At 38.7% G+C, this 16745-nt stretch overlaps 1 long non-coding RNA gene across 1 annotated transcript; it reads left to right on the plus strand.

The window, feature by feature from the left end:
• The first annotated feature begins 1061 nt into the window (after window positions 1–1061).
• Window positions 1062–7490, plus strand: LOC107799845 (uncharacterized). Its single transcript, XR_012698011.1, has 2 exons — window positions 1062–6426; window positions 6506–7490. It is a non-coding gene; the product is annotated as an uncharacterized LOC107799845 (long non-coding RNA).
• The last annotated feature ends 9255 nt before the right edge of the window (window positions 7491–16745 follow it).

The raw sequence follows: 16745 nt of genomic DNA on the forward strand, positions 1-16745 counted from the left end.
TCAAAAATAAGGATTGTTCTTCCAATTTAATTGCGAACCTTCCAAAACCAAACTCGACCGCACACGCAAGTCATTATACATATTACGAAGTTGCTTGGGACCTTAAGTCGCTGAACGGAACGTTAATTCTCAAAACGACAAGTTGGGTCGTTACAAACCAGGGTCAAATAACACTGAAGCATCTCTGCGGCACACAGAAACAATACTTGTGGTCACGACGTCAAAAGAAACTATCTCTGGCCTGGCGGGAAATGCATAGCAACGGGCCTGACCACCACTTGATCGACCTCTCCCTCTAGGGCGACCTTGAACTGATTGAGCCCTACCCCGAGTTGGCTAAACGGGTGGTGTAACAACTGGTGCAGGGGTCATAGTCTGACCTCTCTGCTGCACGGGACCTCTGAGAAAAGGGGTTTAATACCTCCTCACATGCCCCAACTCCCCACACTCATAGCAACCTCGAATTAGGAATGACTGTGGGGCCTGAATCGGACCCCGTAAAACATAATAGCCACTAGAAGAGCCCGATACTGGCGAACCCTGAGCTGAGGGAGTACGGTAAGAGCTTTGAGTTGAAAGTGCACTGAATGATGACTGAATTGGGCATGCAGTGTATGAACTTTGGCTAACTGATGAACTACGAGGAATCTGACGAGCTGCCTGAGCGGGCCTAAAAGGACGACCTCTACTGTGATGTGACTGACCTCTAAACGAGGTACCACCAAAACTACCTGAACCCCGGGCCTTCTTGCCCTCTCGCTCCTCTCGCTTAAGCCTGCAAACATGCTCCAAGCGCCTAACAATCTCAACCATCTGGTCAAACCTATCATTCGTGATACATGTCGGATGGGCATGCATAAGGATTTCCAAGTCAACATCATAGCATTGGAGTGTTTTAAAGTAGTCAAGATCAAGAAGACTATACTTGTAATAATTGACTATACTTACCTTCTTAGAATTAGCTTAGGGGTATTTGGGTCATTTGTAGCCAAATACCCGCTTTAGTATAAATAGCTCTCAAGACTTTTATTTTTGGTAGATTTGATCAATGATAAACTTGATATGTAAGTCTCACACTCTATCCTTATCTTTTAATTAATGTATTTATGTTTATATCTTTAATTCCTTTATTTATACTTTAATTAATGCTAAATTAGTCTTAGTTGGTCAACAATTAGAGTGAATGCATAATTGCTTAATTACTTTATTCGAGTTTTTAAGAGTTGCCAATCTCTCGAGAGTTTTCATAACTTAGGATTTCAATTGATTGAGTTCATAGAAGTAACTAGGCTTCATATCCTAATTGGTTCTTGTTGTTCCAACAATTGTAGGTCTAACTTTTATTTTAATAGCTTAGGATTACAATTGATTGAGTTCATAGAGTTAATTAGGCTTGTTCTCTTAATCAATTGTAGGTCTAGCTCTTATTTTTGATTCCGCGTGTTTTGCTATATCTGTGTTTTAGTTCATAGTTCCTATGAGGTCAAGGATTTGTGTATTTATCATCAAAACAGAAAATCACAAAAATAAAAATAAAAATGTACCGTGCTATGTTTTGTTTCCAGAATTAGAATTTCGCTACTGTTCCTAATTGCTACTGTTCGAAAATACCTTCCAAAATTCTGAAAACTTCTAAAGATCGAGTATCGATCGATTCGTAACTACTGGTTTGAGTTTGGATTGAAGCTGGGTTTGAGCTTCTGAACCCTAAGACGACGAACAGCAGAAGCGAAATTGGGGGTTTTGCTCCGGTTCCGAGATTTGAGTTTGTGAATCTAGTTAGAAACATCATTTTGAAGCTGAATCGGAAGGATTAGCTCGATTTGAACTGATTTGCTAGTTTTTGGTTCGAAATTTTGAGCTGATTGTGCGAAGAAGAAGACGACCTAGGGTTCGTCGATTTCGTGAGTGTTTATTCAAATTAGTCACTGGGGTTCATCCCTACACCTGTTGGGAAGTTCTATTCGAAGTTCTAGCTTGATTGGAACTTATTTGATGCGATTTTGGTCGGAAATTTTTCAAAGCTCGACGAACGCGAAGAACAGCTTCAAACGTCTGGGATTGAGTTTGAAGCTGCGTAGCCTATGCATCGTCCTCGACACGTAACCAATTCCAGAAGCATCAGGTTTGATTCTTCTAAGTCGAAAATTAGAGTTATGTGCTGAAAATATTGGAGAGAGTTTTCTGAACATCGACTCGATCTTTCTTAGTTGATTGATTTAAATCAGTGAAGTCGACTCACGTCACTTATTGCTGAATAACTGATTGGTACTGTCCGTTTGGAGCTTGAGTGCTTGAATCAAAAACTAAAAATTCAATTTTCGTTCTTGTTGCTATTGAATTTTGATCGAGAACTTGTCGTCAAGTTTTTGAGTTGAATTTGATAGTGTCAACTACTGCACTGATACTAGTTATTGATAGTTTGAATCGAATCGGGTGAATAGCTACTGTTGGTTGAAATAATGATCGCATATGGTTCTGAAATTTTAAGAGGCAGCTTGGTGATTTCTTGGCTACATTTTTGGTAGCTCAACTTCTTTTGTTTGTTGCTGCAAATTTTTGCCCAGAATTGTTTCCAGAATTGGTATCAGTTTAGTCTGTATTGTTGAACTCTTAGATTGGACAGCTTTGCTTAATTCTGTACTTCATTGCTGCACCTATATTTTGAGAAACTCTGCATAGTTTAGAAATGCAGGCTAAGTGAAATTGTTCACTGCTGTTGCTTCTGAGATTTTGTGTGTGAGTTTGGAGTTGGATTGTGTGTGAAGGACTGTTATAGAAGGTCAGTAAGATTTGGAAAAAAACTTGCAGCTTGTTGAGGGTATTCTCACTAGAACTTCACTGAAGCACCAGTGCAGAATATACTGCACAAGTTTGAGGGCAAAAGACACGACTTGCTGCTGTTCATTTGATTGAAATAAAGTGCTTGGTTTTATATTTGTGTTTGCTTCTGAAGTTTGGGGGTCACCAGTGAAGTTCTCAATTGAGAACCTGTTAGCACAAGGGGTGATTTGTGACATTTTTAGTTCTCAATAGTTACAGGTTCTGCATAGTTTAAATCTTGCACTGGTTTAGCTCATTTCTGAAGAGCCTCAAGGCATTTAAAGCTGATATAGTTTATGTTCTTGACTGTACCTTTGCTGCTGTAATTTCTGCTGCTGAGGTATTAAACCTGCAATTGTGGATGCTACAACTGACTGTTTGCTTGATTAAGTTGCATTGTGAAGTGTCTAGGTAGTTGGGAATTGAGGCTGCAGTCAGTTTTCCTAGTCTGTTGAGAATTGAATTAGAAAATCTGACAATCAGAGGACTGTAAAATCTGCAGTATTGTTGCACCAGTTTTCAGTTTCACCTAATTTTGAGCATTTTAGTTTGAGTTCAGCTGGTTATTTGAAGAAATGCAGAAACTGAGTTAGAAATTGTATCTTAGTTGTTTGTTGCCGAACAGTCTGCAATTACTGCATAGTTGCTGTAGTTCAAGTGAAGCAGAAAGTTGTTGAACCTCATTACTTTGCATCTGTTGGATAGTTTAATGAAACTGCAGCTGCATTGAAAGGTTTCTGTTTTGGAAAGGCTGTAGTGCATAAAATTTCTGGGAGTATCCTTTGTATATCTCAAAGCTGTGCTTGAGTTCAGCTTGTGATAGCTGAAATTTGCTCGTTTCTGATATGTTCCCTTGCTGAATTGAGTGCTCTTGTTGCATAAGCTACTGTCAAGTTTTACAGCCTCCTGATAGTACTTGAAGGAAAGGGAATCCTGGGAAATTAGTACAGTTGTGAGTAACTTTTATCAGAAAAGTTGGTGGTTTTGAGTTGAAGTTGTGCTCCTGTTCTGCTGCAAATTTTCTGTATAGTTTGAGTGCAATTTCTGCACTGTTTTGGGCATCAGTTCAGCAGAATTTGAGCAGCTATTTCACAGTAAAGTCCTGCAAATTTAACAGCTGAAGTCTGCAGTATTTTACAGCTGATTCTGCAGCAGTTTTGCAGAAATTTTCCACTCAGCTAACTATCAGTTGGGACCAACATTTGAGCTTGCTATTGAAACCACCTTTGCACCAGTTTCACACCTGCTTTGCACCAGTTTTGCATCAGTTTTGGACAACTATTGGGGCTGCTGATTTCTGTTGTTTGGACTAAACATCAGATTTTCTTGAACAATTTTGAGCAGTCACATACACAGTTTGGAAGCTGTTTTTGGCTGGCAAGGGTTCTGCAATTGCTAGAAGTCCAGAGAGTCAAAGGTTCAGAAGATCAGAAGTTTCTTCTGTCCGGTTTTCTGTCCAATTTTCCTGTCCAGTCGTTAATCTTTTTCTTTCTTTTTTTCTTCTTGTTTGTTAATTCTAAACTAGTGTAAACTTGATATTAGTTCATATTAAGTTTTATCCTAGTTCTTTGTGTGCTTAATTTTGTTTCATGCCAATTGTTTCATGCTTTTATCTTTTAATTTCGTTGTGAATTGCTTGGCTCAAGTCTGTTTGCTTTTAATTGTCCGTCCTTGTGAATACACAACTTCCACTCCACCCCGAAGACAGTTGGAACTTGTTGTGAACCCTTAGGACTTAAGTTTGCTAGCAATTTTGACATTCACTACTTGAGCGGAAAAAGGCAAGAGTGAATAGGACTTTGAGCACGCAAAAGCCAATTGATGCAAAGTGTGATACACGAGGGTTGAGCGACATCGAGTGAGCTTGGTGAGGACTTTACTACTAATTTGTTTGCTCGTTTTGTAGGTATCATGGAGTACAGACAAACTTTTAGTCCTAATTGTGATCCAAGGAGTGAGACTACGATGCATGAAGTTGTATATATGCTTTATGACATAAGTGAGAAGGTTACCAACATAAGTGAGAAAGTTACCAATATTACCATATGGCAATACCAAATGGATGCAAGGTTGAATTCCGTGATAGAGGAATCTCACTTAAGACAACAAGGAAGGGAGCGTAGTATGACGCTTACTAATTCCTCTGCTACACCCTCTCCTTCACAAGTGCGGCAAATGCTTCAAAGCGAAAATTTGCAACACAACCAACCTAACCAAAGACCATAAAACTTACCAAGGCAACCACAATAACCAAAAGGACCTTATTTTCCTCCACCAAACTACCGACCACCTACCTACTACCAACACCAACTACAACCCCAAACCACACATCAACCACCACTAGTACCTCAAGTACAACCTTATCAAACTTCACCACTACCTAGACCATAAGTAATTAGTCAAGAGCCTCAGAAGATGAACAACCCACTTTTTCAACATGATCAAGAGGACACCTTGAATGAGTTGGACAACATCCAACAAGTTTTCAATGACACATATAGAGGGGATGAAGTGAACCAAAGGGGAAGAGGCCAAATGAGTTTGAGACCATCCTTGAAAAATGTAAAGAGAAAGAGTAAGGATGAGAGACAAAAGATAGTGAGAAGTGAGGGAGAGAAAAGTGACAACTCTAGAGTGGAAAAATGAGAGAAAGTGTGGAGTGAAGTGAGTGAGTTGTCACAAGAAAAGAGTGAAGAGCTTGAAAAGAAAATGAGAGAAAAGAAAGAGGGAAAACAAATAGAGAGTGAGGATTTTCGTTATTCTAATGCTAATAACCTTTCTTCTTTCTCTAGTTGTTTTGTATCTTGTGAATGAACTTTTGGAGATGAGCCATCAAGTGAAGTTCAATCTACTTTGATGAACTTGGAAGAAGATCAAGCTACCTTTTCAAGAGAACTTTTGAAATTCAATGAGCAAGTTCAAGGTAAAGATAATTTCACTTTAGAAGATCTTCAAGGTAAAATAGCTTATCCTTCTATTCATGATACTTTAGTTGATTGTGTTGACACTTTGAGTTTGATACTTTATCTTGTAATGAGAAAAATAGTTATGGCTTGCAACTAACTAGGAGTTCTTGTGCATTATTGGATCATTCTAGTTCTTTGTTAAATGACTCCTTAACTAGTGATGTGTGTGATGTTGAATCTTATGATACCCCACCTTTATGGGATGATGCATGTGATGATTCTTTTGACTCTACTTTAACTTTGTTGGAAGAAAGTTTTGACCTTTATGAAGAAATGAGTCAAGAAAGAATGTGTTGATGATTCTTTTGATTCTATGTGCATTCCTTTGGAAAAAGATTCATTTTTTATGGTGAAATGAGCAAATATGAGTGTGGAGATGCCTTGTTGGAGAGTGAACAAGTTACTTATAATGACATAGTAATAAAAGAAGACAGTTTCCATTTGTATTCCAATGAGTTAATTTCTCTTGTATTTGATCTTGATGACTCTTATGCATATTTATGTGATGATTTTGTTGAGTGTGAAAAGAAAAGTAAAGTTTTTTATGCTAGCATTAGTATTAATTACTTTACTTATCTTATTTCTACTTTTGCAAGAACATTCTCCATGGATTTTGCTAATGCTTATATGAGAAAAGGTAAGAATGTTTCTTTTGGTGTTTTGAGTGATCATTTTGAGCCAAAACAAAACCTAACTTTATTGATTATTTTGTGAAGGTTCAACAAGAGAAAATTGCTAAGGGTAAGAAATGCCTTGAACTAACACTTTGGCATACTTTTTGTAAAGAGCTTTTTCTTTTGCCCAAAAGCAAGAATGGTATGTACGTTTGGCTTATGCTTATCTTGTGTTTATCTTAGGCCATTGAGGTAAAGATTCTTAACTTTGAGTATTGTGATATTCTTTGTATGATGATTCATGATGAGTTTGGCGTATCTCTTAAGTTGTCATGTGAAGTTGTTGGAAAGTGTAGATATTTGGGGATTAAAAATTGTGTTTGACCCTGGAGTTGCTTCTTATCATGGTGAAGTGTCTCTCTTTGGATTGGAGAGTATGATTTTTATTGCTTCTTATGACACTTGGTTATACCATAAAAGTGTGCACTTTGTTGAGGATTTTACAACATTGTGGTTTTGTTGGAAGCATGAAACTCTAGACTCTTGATTCTTCTCATGAGTATTATTTTTCTTATAGTCAAGTTTGTGTCATTTGTGTTGGAGATGTGTTCTTTATAGATTATGACACTTGGCTATATCATAAGAGTGTCACTTTTGAATGCAAGATTGTAATATTTGATCTTTTAGCTTAGACATACAATGCTTTGATTGTGATTGGCTTGGTACTTATGTTTGCTCCTTTCTTGGTTCTGCAAGGTCCAAATTCGAGGATGAATTTCTTTTAAAGGGGGGAGGATGATACATGTCAGATGGGCATGCCTAAGGATTTCCAAATCAACATCATAACATTGGAGTGCTTTAAAGGAGTCAAGATCAAGAAGGCTATACTTGTAATAATTGACTACTCCTAGCTTCTTAGAATTAGCTTAGGGGTATTTGGGCCATTTGGAGCCAAATACCTACTCTAGTATAAATAGCCCTTAAGGCTTTTATTTTATGTAGACTTGATGAATGATAAACTTGAAGACATGCAAGTCTCATACTTTATCATTATCTTTTAATTAATGCATTTATGTTTATGCTTTTACTTCCTTTATTGCTTTATTTATGCTTTTATTAGTGCTAAATTAGTCTTAGTTGGTGAGCAATTAGTAGTGAATGCATAATTGCTTGATTACTTTATTCTGGTTTTCAAGAGTTGCCAATCTCTTGAGTGTTTTCATGGCTTAAGGTTTTAATTGTTCGAGTTCATTGAGGTAATTAGGCTTCATATCCTAATTGATTTTTGTTCTTCCAACAATTGTAGGTCTAGCTCTTATTTTTATAGCTTATGGTTATAATTGATTGAGTTCATAGAGTTAATTAAGCTTCATATCCTAATTTGTTCTTGTTCTTCCAATCAATTGTAGGTCTAGCTCTTATTTTTGATTCCGCATGTTTTGCTATATACGTGTTTTCGTTCATAGTTCGTATCAATCCGTCTCGGCTTCATGAGCCAAAATGTAACGTAACCATAGTTGAGGCCAACAATAAACCTAATAATCCCCCCCCCCCTTCTCTCTCTCTCAGTGGGAACCAACCATACTGCATGACGTGCCAAATCCGCGAATCTCATCTCGTACTAGGTCACAGTCATATCCTTCTGGTGTAGCTGCTCAAACTCCCTACGCAACTACTCTCTACGAGTCTATGGACCCAACTTCTCTAAGAAGAGAACTGAGAACTGATGTTATGTAAGTGGTGTTGCGTCAGCTGGCCTGCCTGACTCATAAGTCTGCCACCATCTATCGGCTGCCCCTATAAGCTGAAAGGTAGTAAAGGCAACTCCACTGGTGTCCACAATACCCGCTGTGTGAAGAATCCGATGACACCAATCCAGAAAACACAGAGAATCCTCTCTTCCACTGAACTTGGGAGGATCAAGCCTCTTAAATCGCCCAAGCTCTTCTGCCCCTCATCGGACATAGATGGACCAACCTCAGACCGAGCAGCAACAACTGGCTGAGCTGGTAACACCGCTGGTGTCTGATAACCCTGAGCTAGCTGCTCCGGTGTATGGGCAGCGGGAGTCTAGGCTACTCCCCCAGCTTGTAAGGTAGCTGGTGCAACCGGTATCATACCCACCGAAGCCAAGCTCGTGTACACACTCAAGATCTGAGCCAAAGTCTCTTGAAGACCAAGTATAGCAATAGGCACCACCGGTGTTTGAGTTGGTCCCACCGGCTCAATACTATCCGAAACCTGCTCCTCCTTTGGAGCAACTTGTGGCTCCACGGGTGCTATTCTAGCTGTAGTGCGAGCCCACCTCGGCCCGACCTCTCGTGGCCCTGACTTGTGGCATTAGTGCCTGATCAGCAGAACGTGTCCTCACCATCTGTGAGAGAATAGAAGATTAAAGGTTCAAACTTCAGAATTAACAAATCAGCACAATAAGAATGCAAGAAAGTGAAGTTTTCTAATAGTTCTGTAGCCTCTCAAAGATAAGTACAGACGTCTCTATACTGATCAACAAGACTCTACTAAACTTGTTCATGACTCGTGAGACCTAGGCAACCTAGTGCTCTAATACAACCTTTGTCATGACCCAAACTCCCACAGGAGCCGTGATGATGCCTAACACTACTTGCTACACAAGCCAACAGTTTCACAATAACAATGACTAAATTAACAAAAGCTTAGTAACCTCAACAACGATAATATCATAAAATATCTGTGAAAAACAATGATAACAAAACTACAACCATCCCAAAGATCTAGTGTCAACGAGTACATGAGCACTACTGAATGTCAAAATACAAGGCCAAATCCTCAATACAACTGTCTGAACAATAGAACAGTAATAACAGAAATAAATGAAAGAGAACTCCAAGGTTTGCGAATGATATAACAGCTACCTCGTAGTCTCCACAAGTTGGTACTAATGTGAACTCTAGCAATCACCGTGCCGGGAAGTACCTGGATCTACACATGAAGTGAAAAGTGTAGTATGAGTACGACTGACCATGTACTCCATAAGTAACAAACCTAACCTTGGGCTGAAAGCAGTAATACACTTAGAAGAAAAGTTAGTGCCCAATCATCAATAATTAATAACAACTCAGGATATAACGAAGACAGTAAAAGTACATAACTCAAGGATATCATGTTCAGGTCGTTTACAATTATGGGAAATTAATACGTGCTTTCCAAGTATAACAATCAAAGCCCAACACGGATAAGACATTTCATTTACCAGCTAGCATGAGGAAAATACATCTCTATGCTTACATGTCAAATATACATGAGTCAATATCATCACAGGCATGTTCACGGTGCCTAGCACAAGCCCTCACCATTACAAACACAACTACACTTAGCACTGTACGGGTACTTGGCACAAATGCCCCTTACCAAAGCGCATATATATATATATATATATCACTGTGCCCGCGCTCACTGTAATATCAGACTCCGAAGGGGAAACTCTCGGCCCAAGCACTAGTCAATAATCATATAACCGTTGTAGCGTGCAACCCAATACAAATATCAATCTATTGCGGCGTGCAACCCGATCCAAATATCACTCACAACACGGCTCTATGGCCCACATCAGTCATCAACCGCTCAAGTCTCAATGGCTCACATCTCATAGAACTTAGCCTAAACAGTATAACACATAGAAGGCAACAACAATATGTGATATGACTAACAAATAAAGTACAGAGACCGAGACATAACATGCAGATGAAGAATTATGACTGAGGATATGACTACAATTAAGGCAAACAACTTAAAACAACAAGAATAGCCCTATTATGTGTCAAACAAACAGGCACATAGCCTAGACATGATTTCTAACATGAATCATAGCTCAAATGATCACACAAGTAGAGAAAACATGGATATGTCACGACCTAAATTCCCCTCCGTTTGGGTATCATGATGGAACCTAGTCTTAGGGACTAGGTAAGCCTAACACTAATTGAAACAACAACATTATCTAAATAACATCCAACAATTTGAAATAGAAATCTCTTAAAATTTACAATTCCCAAAACCGATAGTAGAAGTCATAAGCTCTACAGAGTGTTTGCTAGAAAACTTCTAAATACAACTGTCTAGAAATAAGAATAAACAGTGCAAAATAAAAACTTGAAGGTGACTCCGAAGCCTGGGAACACAACAGCAGGTTTACCTTGAGTCTCCACAGCAACGACCCGCATAACTACTAACGAACACATACCTGGATCTGCACAAAAATGTGCAGACGTGTAGAATGAGCACACCACAACGGTGCCCAGTAAGTATCAAACTAACCTCGGTAGAGTAGTGACGAGGAACAGTCAAGACACCCACTGGTCTAATAAACTGAACAAGTATGAGTATGGGAACAACAGAAATATGATATCTACATAAAGACTATGCAATATGGCTCACAATACAATAATGGCAATAAGAAAGGAAACAACAAGTATCAGCGGAATACCATAAAAATGACACAGAAAAGTGAATGGAACATAACCTAAATCTGGAATCACAAATACGGCAAGGACAAGTAATAACTCAGCAACTACAACCGCTTTTACATAAGGTTTTAGTCATTAAACTCCATGAGGTACCGAACCTCGGACAAATCATAACTTACGGGTCTCAATACCTGAACCCTAACACTTGGCATCCTGTGCCCTTATAACACCTCATAACCGCACTGACGACTCACGTGCCAATAGAGCCATTCTCACATATAAGGCAAGTAAACAAGGGTGAGCATCTATGTTCCACAGTATCAAGAACACCTCTTATCCGATAAGAGTTCTTAACTACGTGTATGTTTGTGCAAGTGTCCTAACATAGTCCATACCAGCAAATAAGCATAAGGAAAAAGAACGGACAACACGTAGAATATTTTCTCATAGCTTTCACAAGATAAAGCTCACACAGGTAGGTGTACCACTACACAATATCAACAACAAGAATGCCCCCAGACCATCACAAATCATCACAAATCAATCCCTGACACAACTCACCTTGTCTCGCCATATGTGCAATAATAAAATAAATGCCCGTCTTGTCTCGCCACACGTGCATAATAATGTTCCCACCTTGTCTCGCCACATGTGCAACCCATACACACACACACACACACACATATATATATATATATATATATATATATATATATATATATATATCCCGCCTTATCACGCCGCATGTGCAAATATCAGTAGTAACAATAGCATGGCAGAAACCTCGTGCAACCCCATAACAACAACCGCACGGCAGAAACCTCGTGCATCACCACAATAAGTACAACAACAACAAATGATAATAATACAAGGATACGACAAATACGTCAACTCAGAAATTCCAGAACTCAAGAAAACGGAGGAACTAATTCACAAGGAGTAGCCACAATAGAGAAATGCTAGTCATAATAAGAACAGCTCAACAAGGGAGAGCATAATATGTAATGACGGTCCCACAAGGTACAATTCAACAACGAGGGAGATATCACGAGTCAATAATTCCAATAAGGATGATTCAATTAAGATATAGGATATCTAAACTTCTTTTAAGGTTGGGCAAGTACGAAAGAGATACAACAACTTCAATTAAGGATAAGCAGTATGAAGATAATCATAGCCTCAATTAAGGATGAACAATATAGAAGAGATAACTATAATTTTAGATAAAGATAAGCAGTTAGGGAAAAGACAACACGGCAATAGAAGAGATACAATTTCAGTTAAGGCACATATGAATCAAATGAAAAACAAAAATGGATCAGAAAGCAATTAATTCCAATTAAAGCAGGTAGAAGTGAAACTGGAAATTTAGAAACATAATCATAACGAGAACAATTGTATATTCAGTGAGTACAAGGACCTAAGAATCCCTAAAGGCCAATTTTCCACAAATAAGTCCGGGCACGTACTCGCCACCTCACGTACACGGACTATAATTAGCATAGAAGAGTCAAATCCTAATGGGTAGTTCCCCCACATGAAGTTAGGCAAGATACTTACCTCAAAGAAGACAGACCGATACTCAAAAATGAACTTCTCGAGTGAAATGACCTGCAGACGGCTCAAATCTAATCAAAATAACTTCAAAGCACAAATAAAACTCATAAGAGACTATTCCGGATCATAAAGCCTCAATCTTTATCAAAATCTAAAAATCGGTCCAAAAGTTGACCCCCGGGCCCGCACCTCTAAACCCGACAAATTTTACAAAACCCGAACACCCATTTCAATATGAGTCCAACCATATAAAAATCATCAAATTCCGATACCATTTCGTCCCTCAAATCATGATTTTTCATTTTGAAAATTTTCTTCAAAAACCATCATTTTCCTCAACTCAAAACACAAATTAAATGATAACAATAAAGATAAAATCATGGAATATATTAAATTCTAGGTGAAGAACACTTACCCAATCGATTTGCTTGAAAAACCCACAAAGAATTGCTCAAAACCGAGCTCTAGAACTCCCAAAATGGTGAAAATGGCAAACCCTCAGAATAGAGGACTTTATATTCTGCCCAGGTGTTTGTGCATCGCGAACGCGAAGAAAGGGACGCGTTCGCAAAGAAGAAAAATTAAGGCTGCCAGGAAGTGCTTCACGAACGAGAAGACATGCTCGCGAATGCGGAGAAGAAGAGACATAAACCTATGTGAACGCGAAGAGTAACGACCTCTAGTGCTCAGGGCCTGGTTTCTACTACGCGAACGCAGAATGGAGGACGCAAACGCGATGAAGGAAATGCGTAGAGCTACAAGATCGCGAGGCGTACTACGCGAACACGAAGAAGGAAATTGAGGCAGTCAGCAGAGACACTTCGCGAACGCGAAAGGAGCTTCGCGATCGCGAAGAAGGACATCAGACACCAGAACCAACAATTCAAAAATAGAAGGAAATGACCCGTAGCCCATCCGAAACACACCCGAGGCCCCAGGGACCCCGTCCAAACATACTAACAAGTTCCATAACCTAACACGGACTCACTGGAGGTCTCAAATCACATCAAACAACGCCAAAAATACAAATCGCACCACGAATCAAGCTTATGAACTTCCAAAACTTCCAACTTCTAAAACTCGTGCCGAAACCTATCAAACCAACCCGGAATGACGTCAAATTTTGCAGGCAAGTCTCAAATAACATAACAGAGCTGTTCCAACTCTCAGAATCGCATTCCGACCCCGATATCAAAAAGTCCACTTCCGGTCCAAATCTCCAAAAATTCGACTTTCGCCATTTCAAGCTTAATGAGCTACAGACCTCCAAAACATAATCTGGATACGCCCCTAAGTCCAAAATCAGCCAACGGAGCAAACAGAACTAACAGAACTCCATTCCAGAGTCGTCTTCACACAGTTCTGACTACGGTCAAAATCCTAAGACTTAAGCTTCCGTTTTAGAGACCAAGTGTCCCAAATCACTTCGAATTATCCGGTAACTGAATTCAACCACGCACGCAAGTCAATACTCATAATACGAAGCTGCTCAGGGCCTTATCCCATCAGACGGAACTTAAATTCTCAAAACGACCGGCCGGGTCGTTACAGGATATAACGAGGCATGATAGTAAATAATGCCGTAGGAAATGACCCCAAACAATAAAGCTTCGATCTTTATGAAAATCAAAAAGTCAACCCAAAAAGTCAACCTGGGACTACACCCCAGAAACCGACAAAACTCACAAATCCTGAACGCCCATTCGAATATGAGTCCAACCATACCAATTTCATCCGATTCTAACTCCGAATCGGGGTCCAAATCCTCAAATTACATTTTAGAAAAGTTCTTACTGAAACCCCCAATTTCTTCACTTATATTCATCAATTAAATGCCAAAAACAAGGATGGAACGATGAATAAAGAACAAATCCAAGTAAAAAATACTTACCCCAATCCAAATCGTGAATATACCCTCCATGATCGCCCAAATTCGAGTTCTATAACTCAAAATGTGATAAAATAACCAAAACCTTCAAAATAAGGTACTTAAATAATCTACCCCAGGCATATGCATAGTGATCATTATGCCGAACGCATGCCGAACCATATCAAATCAACTCAGAATGACCTCAAATTTTGCATGCAAGTCCCATATAACACAATGGACATATCCCAACTCACGGAACAAAAATCCGAATTTGATATTGTTACAACCCATATTCGTGTACGTTAGATCATGCCGTAAGTTAGTCGATGTAAATCCGAGAAGAGATTATCTTTGAGATGATAAGAAGTTAATCCAATTGGTCTTAAATGATACAACGGTGTATAAGAGTGTTAACAAGTATTAGAAATTAAATGAATCAAGGATGTTGTAACCCGTATTTTCGGGTAAAACTAGAGGTGCTTAATATTCTCAGGAGGTCGTGTTTTAAGTTATTTCAATCATATAATATCCGTATCATAATTCTTGAATTCAAACGAGTTATGAAATAAAAATCGACAAAAGTTGTCGCAACTTACGTTCATAATTTTACTTAAACTTTAGGTCAAATGTTACTAAGCTTTTCTACTAATTTATATGGAATTACGGGGTGATATACCCACCAAATTGAATATCTATGAGTCTAGTTTCCAACGCATTAAACCATTTGTCGATACGACATAAGAGTAGAGAGATATTTGCGTTTTTGTGAGACTGCATAAGCAACTCTCTATGAGACCCACATAGGCGGTTGAGATATATTGATATATATGAGACGCCTTAAGCCAGTTTTAACTCATTCCTTTTCACTCTTTTCAGACCCTGGACAGATAAAAACTCTCTCTCAATGTTCTCTCATGATCCAAGACCCAAACAAAAGACAAACAACACAAATCAAGTGTCGGGAATCCCGTGGCGCTAGTAAGTTTCTTGTTCTTCTTGTTGTTACTGATTTTTGTGTGGTTCCAGCTCATGTGGGAGGTTTTTTGAAGTGGTTTAAGTTCTTTAAAATACTCTCCCATGTTTTTAATATCAATCCTAGGTGATCTCAAGTCTTCCAAAGTGATTCTAGTGCCGAAAAACTCGAATTGATTGCTAGTTTCACTTTCTTGTTCTTGTGGCAGCATTGGAAGGATATTTCGTGGTGAAGTAAGGTCAAATTGGAGTTGTTCTATATGTTTAGAGGTAAGGAACCTCTTACTCTACATGTATTAAGATTATCCAGGTTGCGGCTAAGTCGTTGAAGCTAGAACATGTGAGATATCTATAGAAAGGCTTGTTAGTAATATTGTTGGTTGGTGGACTGTTTTGGGAGGCTTAATATGATTATTATTGATGTTGTTTGGGCTGTTTGGTGATTGTTTTAACTTGTGGGAAGTCATATAAATAGGGGATATTCTGTCCGTTTCATCGTAAAATAGGTTGCGGTCGATATATAATAGTTATGATGCTTAAACGATAACGATAGTCTCATTTCTCTTATTGTAGACTAAGGAGTCATGACATTTGCATAGCTTGAGGTTGGGAAGTATATACAATGTATGTGAGTCTATCCCTTTCCTTCTTTTGCATGACTCCGATTGTACATAAGGTAATGAACAAGCTTCTAAAGATACTCCATTCTTAGAAGCTAGCAGTACTTACATTGTTTCCCTTCTTATGGAACGCTTGTTGTTGATGTTGATTCTCTTATTATTATTATGTTATCAATGTTGTTGGTAATTTATGATTCTTATAAGATTCATGATGAAGAGTTAGTCCTTATAACGGATACAGACGATACCGACCCTACGTCACTCCGAAAGGTTCAAAATGTGATTCCAATGAGTCTAGCATGCATTTTATATATGTACCAATTTTTTACTCTACCGAGACGTGCTATAGTCGGCCGGGTACGACACCTATTGTGCAACAACTGATCAGTTGGGTTTTATCGAGCTCCACATGGCTGGGTACGATTCTACCGAGCCTTATGATGGCCGGGTATATTTTTATCGAGCCTATTACAGCCAAGTACGATATGATGATGATGATGCCCACAGAGGCATATGTTTATATATATATATATATATATATATATATATATATATATATATATATATATATATATATATATATATATATATATAATGCATTTCATGTCAGTCTCCCTCAGAGGCACTCAGATGTTACAGGTTGGATATTCTCTATCCCTGCTTACATTACTATTCTTATTTATGCTTTCTTACCTTACATGCTCGGTACTTTATTCATACTGACGTCCCTTTTATTTGTGGACGCTGCATGTCGTGCTGCAGGTCCTGATAGACAGGTAGATGCAGCTCCCCCACTATAGTAGGCTGCCTAGTTCAGCGGTTATTGGCTAGATCCCTTCTCCGGACTTGTCATGGTCTTGGTATGCACTTTTGTTATA

This window comes from Nicotiana tabacum, chromosome 13, assembly GCF_000715075.1.
Source record: "Nicotiana tabacum cultivar K326 chromosome 13, ASM71507v2, whole genome shotgun sequence".
Lineage (NCBI taxonomy): Eukaryota > Viridiplantae > Streptophyta > Magnoliopsida > Solanales > Solanaceae > Nicotiana > Nicotiana tabacum.